The sequence below is a fragment of the Equus caballus genome, chromosome 29 (genome assembly GCF_041296265.1).
Source record: "Equus caballus isolate H_3958 breed thoroughbred chromosome 29, TB-T2T, whole genome shotgun sequence".
Classification (NCBI taxonomy): Eukaryota; Metazoa; Chordata; class Mammalia; order Perissodactyla; family Equidae; genus Equus; species Equus caballus.
Window position 1 is genome coordinate 21,701,479 of NC_091712.1, and position 6,101 is coordinate 21,707,579.

The 6,101-nt window shown below is 46.1% G+C and overlaps 1 protein-coding gene across 3 annotated transcripts in view; it reads right to left on the reverse strand.

Annotated features, from left to right (window-relative positions):
• The window catches only part of APBB1IP (amyloid beta precursor protein binding family B member 1 interacting protein), a 101,947-nt gene extending 98,184 nt beyond the window's left edge, over positions 1-3,763 (reverse strand). For 2 of the 3 annotated variants that reach the window (XM_070254769.1, XM_023632213.2), the window contains exons 1-2: positions 3,274-3,763; positions 2,853-3,085 (exon numbers count right to left, since the gene is read on the reverse strand). The gene's annotated coding sequence lies outside the window, so the exon portion shown is untranslated. Of the gene's footprint in view, positions 1-2,852; positions 3,100-3,273 lie in introns of those variants that run through there. The other variant, XM_070254770.1, reaches the window with a different exon arrangement.
• Between the last annotated feature and the right edge of the window lie 2,338 nt (positions 3,764-6,101).

Below are 6,101 nucleotides of genomic sequence, written 5' to 3' on the forward strand. Positions count from 1 at the left end.
CGAGAAAACTGAGTTGACAGAGAAGAAAGAAAACAGCTCTTACAATGTGACTCTTAATGATTCAAGTCCATAGTCAATGTTCAGACAATGTTTGGAAACTGAGTCATGAATTCAAGTTCCAGACTGCAGACTGAGCGGGTGTGGTGCCTTGGAGTGGAGCTACATCTCTGCGCTCAGGCCCCAGGGTTGGTACCAAGGGGGCCAGCTGGGTCTCAGGGGCTGCAGACATCTTGATGGTACAACCCAGAAGTGGATCTGATATATGCCGTACATTTAGCACTTTTTGATTCCTAACTATGGCGTCAGGAATTTGGCTAGGTAAAGGGGATGAGGCGGTAAATCGCCTCCTCTAGTCCCTGGAAGCCGCCCTCAGCCCCTGCCCTGTCATGCTGCACGGAGCATCTCGCCCTTAGACTGATTACAGGTCCTTTGACGCCATTCCTCAGTGCTGCAATTCTCTCTTCTCAAGAGAAATCTGTTCCTTTTCCACATGTATAGCAGTTTCCTCTAAAACTTAGGGTTCTATGATAATTATAACTGTTAGACATATAAACATCACTATACAACCAGTGTATCAATCTGATGCCTTAAATCCTGGCCTTTATTATGTACTTGAATTTATAATAAATGTTTAAACTTTAAGTTACTTGCCACTTAGGATGACAGAACTGACATAAAACACATATACATTTTCATACTGAAAATATTAATTATGTTAATAATAAGAATTGTATTTTGAAGTGAGAATTCCTAAGACCATTTTATTTTCTATAAAATAAACTCATAGGATCCAATACAATTGTAAAGATTTGGGTGTGATAGACTATGAAACACAAACCTAATTTATTATAAGATTTGTGGACTCACCAAGAGGTTTTAGGTATAAAAATAATTAAAATAAAATTGAAGAGGATTAGAAATAAATGAAAATAATAATTCTTTTTGAAAGTAGAATTGTTTAAAGAAAATTCAAAGCGGCATATCAAACACAGACATTTATGGCAATGAATTTCATAAACAGCTTACTTAGTAATAATGTGAAAATATCTAGAACTTTTTATTTATAAGTGAAAAAAGACAAAAAACTAGTGGGTGGTTGTATATATTCTTAGGATATAAAAATACGAAAAATTTAATGGACACTATGTAATCTAGTCAGTATTGTGTTTAATATTTAAAGTAACTAAATCATAAGGTAATCCATATTATAAAGCTATATTTCTTTGGAAATAGCAGTCGAAGAATGTTGAAATATTGACCTGCTCAAGCTTGGGGCACACCAACTCCCTATCTTAGTTTTTCAATAAAATGGAAATTTGCCATCTTACATATAGGCCAGAAATTGACTCTGTTTTTAGAGGAACTTCTCAGAAACAAAGGGCCTCAAAAGAATTGATAGGTCAGAATCTAAGAAAATCTGTTATCATTATTATTTTCCCCATTCTTTTTTGTTAATGCGCAGGAATTCTAACTTTGCCAGTATTCTAGAAAGGACAAATTCAAAGAATTATAGCAAATCCTCAATTGCTTTTTAATGACAGACGTGAGGTAGTCCAATCACCTCGCTCCACCCATGAGTTATCTCAGAATCAGAGAGGTTAGAGCAGCTTAGTCAAGGTCATCCCTGTTTAGTTACAGACAGGTAGGAACTAGAACTCGAGTCTCCCAGATACCTAGAAAGGACACAAATATTGGTTGGTAATAGTGTGAAAACTATGAATAAGATGATAGTAAATTTCTTAGAACTTTCCCAACACATTGAACAGACAGGAAATGCCATCCGGAAGACATCAGAGATTTCTTAGCAGCTCCTCTGCTCATTTTGCTAGCCAGCAGTACTGTGAGACTGCCCGCGGGCCCCTCCAGCATTTCAGTGAGGCCAGAGGGACACAGCCCCTGGAGATTTTCAAAGGGACAAAGGCTCTCTTTCTGGTTTCTGTGCAGAGCCCTAAAATTTAAAATTAGTAGTGGCTAGTACACTTGCCTTTGTTTAAACCCCTTTTACCACCAGCAATAATATCCTGGGGAGTAAAAACTCTGTTACTCATTTCTCTTTCTCTAATGATCACAATAAAAGTTCTTTTTGAAACACCTTGCGGTTAGTGGCACTAGGAAACAACACACTTAGCGTTCCACAATGGGAGGAACGATAAGATACCTTCCCTGATGGAAAATTAGAGGTACTCCGGGCAAGATGTTTAGCGGGAGCCGGCGTGAGGTCCTCCTGGGCAGAAGGACATCCTAGTTAGCTGCCTTCATGCTATAAAATGGCATTCGGGACATTCATTTCCAGGCCAACTTACGACACTTTTGCCTGGTGTCTAAATCTTTCCTCTATCTTATTTTAAAATGAAAAGGACAATAATTTGGAGGAAATGTTATTTTTAAAGAGGAAAAAACAGCCGTCTGAAAGTTATAAAGGAAGGAAACACTCTAAGATGCGTCAGAGACACTCTCAAATTCTCACCCGCCTTGCATTTATCTACGGTGCCCTAAAATGCCCCCACTAGTCCCTTCAGAGTGAGTCAGATTGGGGGCTCCTGGACCCGCCGGCCAGGCGAGGGTTCACACTGGTTCCCAGTTTGAACTTGCAGCAACGTTTTGGGCAGGAAATCAGTTAAAGATGATGAAACAATGCCCGCGGGGCTAGGTCAAGCGCGGAGATCGGCGGAGGGGACCCCGGGGACCCGCTCCCCTCGAGGGCCAAGCGGGGGGCGCGCGTTCACTCGGCCAGCGCCGGGAGCTGGGTCTGGCCTTGGACCCGACGGGCCTGACACATGGTCGGTCCGGTTACAGCCCCGAGGGTCCCGGCTGCCGCTCCCAGCGCTCCCGCGCCGGCCGGCGCCGCTTACCTTGACGGATCTGCAGGGCCTTGGCGGGCACTTGGAGGGCACTTGGCGGGCACTTGGCGGGGCGCGGGTCGGCGTCGGGGCGCCAGCGGGGAAGGCGACGCCGTGCACTCGGCTCCACCCGGGCTCAGGTCCACGGCCTCGGGGAGGAAGTGGTGTCAGCCCTGCCCTTCCACGCAGCGCGCAGACGTGTGGCTCTCGCCGCGCTGCTTTGCATCGAGGTGCAAGAGGGGCGCCTGGTGGGAGACACACCCACGGAGAAATAGACACGGTTGAGACTCAAACTCGGGGCTGCTCTTTCTAACTCAGCCAGTTGTGCCTCATTTCGTCTTACTTCCCCCCTCTACACCACAACCTTGAAGAAAAAAATATAAATTTTTAATTCTGGGAAAAGTTGTGCCTTCATCTTTCATCCCTCCACTACCTGCGCCGCGCGCCCCGTTCTCGCAGGAGCGTCCCTCGCGAATGGACCCTTTTTTGTCGCCTCGATATATGAGTGGCTACGGGATTGGGGCCCGATGATGGTTCCACAAGCTCGAAAGCCCGATTTATTTTGCAACGGTCTTCCTAAGCGTTTACTTCAGCCCTTTCTGTGCTTCCTCTTTCGGGCCGGTTATGCAAGGGCCGGTCTTCCCGGGGGCGCGCAGCCCACCCGCAGCGGAAGCGGCGCGGGAGGGGATGAGGGGCGGCCCGCGCGTTCCCCGCCCGCCAGCCCGCAGGCGACCCGCCGCCGGCCCGAGATAAGCGGTGTCTGCAGGAGCTGGGGAGGGGGAGGAGGAGGGGGAGGGGGAGGAGGAGGGGGAGGGGGAGGGGAAGGGGAGGGAGAGAGGGAGGGGGAGGGGGCGGGGGTGTGGCGGGGCGCGCTCAGCAGAGGCCTTTTCTCAACTATCAGATTGGCAAACCCCCCAAAGCTTACCGACACTCGGTTGGCAGGCGGGGCTGTGGCCTCTCACACGTGGCTGGTGGAAATCCAAACTGAGATGAACCCTGTGGAAGGGAATTTGGCAAGAGCTATTTAACTTGCGTACGCAATTCCCCTTTGACTCAGTGATCCCCCCTTTGAAGAATGCATTACAGAGATAACAGCTATGAAAAGAAGTAATGCATATGCACAAGGCCATTCTTGGCCGCAGGATTTTAATAGCAAAGGACTGACTAGAAATGACCCGTCCTGAAAATACAGAAATTAAAATCAGTTACGATTTGTCCATGTGGTTAAATTAACCCTCTTCCCCAGTAGAGCTGTGCCTTCAAGGGTTTACACACGGGGCGGGTGGTGGAGACATAAAGGCATAAATTAATTAGGTAATTTCAGAGAGTTCAGTCATTTATTAAATGAGAAACTTACTCTTCTAAGAACAAGGAAGGCAGTAGTGAAAACAATTCCTGCTTTCATGGGTTGTCCATTCTAGTTGGGAGAAAACAAACAATAAACAAATTAATATTTAACATGTCAAATAATGTAAATATTTTGAGAGAAATTAAAAGGTGAGGGATGGAGAGTGATGAGAGTGGGGATGGAGTTGCTATATTAATTAGGGTCATCCAGAATGGTCTATCCGACGTGACGCTATCTAAGTGACGCTTGAGCCAGACCTAAATGACACAAGATTAATCTATGTGGATTTTTGGATTAGAATATTCCAGGCAGAAAGAACAGCGCATTCAAAGGCCCCGAGTTAGGAGAGCACCTGAGATGTTGGGAAAACAGCAAGGACGCTAGCTAGTCTGGGTGGAGCAGAGTGAGGGGGTGGCAGACAGGACATGAGATCAAAGAAGAAAGACCCTGATCTTGTGTGGTCTTTCCAGCTATGGCTATGGTAGGGACTTTGCTGTGAGACAGGAAGCCACTGGAAGGTTCTGAAGTCAAGCAATGAAGTGACTTTCATGGGAGAGGAAAAGTGGTCGGGGAATACCTCTTTGCAAAGTAATGAAAAGGGACAGCCATTCAGAAACCTGGAAAAGCATTCTAAGAGAAGGAAGAGCAAGAAAAGTTCTTGAGATAATAACAGAGAATTGTTAGAAAGAAGGCCAGTGTGACTGATAGAGGATGGGGGCAGAGAGGTAGGCAGGGACCAGATCAAGTAGGGCCTTAGGGTCAGCCTGGAGGATTTGGGGTTTTATTCTAATTGCAATGGGGAGCTCTTGGGTGGTTTTTAGCAAGTGACTGCATGATTTGACTTCTGCTATATGCAATCATGCTGGTTGGTGATTAGAAAATGGATTGAATGGGAGAACAGAAAAAGCACGAGAGAATACTCAGCAGGCTGGCACTCGCCCAGGTGAGAGATAATGGTAACTTTGATTAGGAGTCCAATAGTGGGGTTGGTGTGAAAAGTTTGGATTCAAGATACAGTTCCAAAGCAGAACCAACAGCATTTGCTGATGGGCTGCGGTGGGGATTGGGGAGTGGCAGAAGGTATTAGGAACTGAATGTCAAGCAGTGTGGCTGGAGTCCTGAAGCTCTGGTGTGAGGCAAGGCTAGACAGGGAAAGGTCAGTGGAGACAAACTGTGCGGGACTATGTGGACCGTGTCAAGGATTGTTATCTGATCCTAGAAGCAATGAGATTGTGTTAAATAATATTTTAAACTTGCAGGATTTATGTTTTAGAAAAAGCACTCTGGCTATAGTTGGGGAATTGATCAGATGAGGAAAAGAATGGGTGCAGGAAGATTTCTGAGCTAGGCTGGGTGAGAGATGATAGTGGTTTGGACTAGGTTGGTGGCAGTGGAATGGAAAGAAATGGGTAGATAGACCTGAGAGATGTTTGGAAGATAGTTGTCAAGAAATTGTGATGACTGGATATGGAAAGTGAGGCAGAGGGAGGAGCCAAGGATGACACCTAAGAATCAGCCTTGGATGACGATGGATGGCACTGCAGTTCAATGAGATGAGGAACCCTGGAAGAGGACTATTTGGTGGGAGAAGATAATGAGTTTTCTTGTGAGCAAGAAATGCCTTTGAGACGTTCAAGTGGAGAGTTCAAGAAGTAGAGAGTTGTGTATAGGGTCTACTGCTCAGAGGAGAATGTGGTTTAGAGTTAGAGACACACAGGTTGAGTAATATACCTATACATGGCCATTGATGAGACTGCTTAGAGAGAAGTGAGTGGGATGAGAAAACAGCCAAAGGCTAAGCCTTGAGGAATGCCATCATGCAAAGTAGAAGCTGAGCCTGCCAAGGAGACAGAGGAAGAGCTCTAATGCATAGGAGGCAAACCAGGAAAAGGTAGTGTTGTGGGAGTCACAAG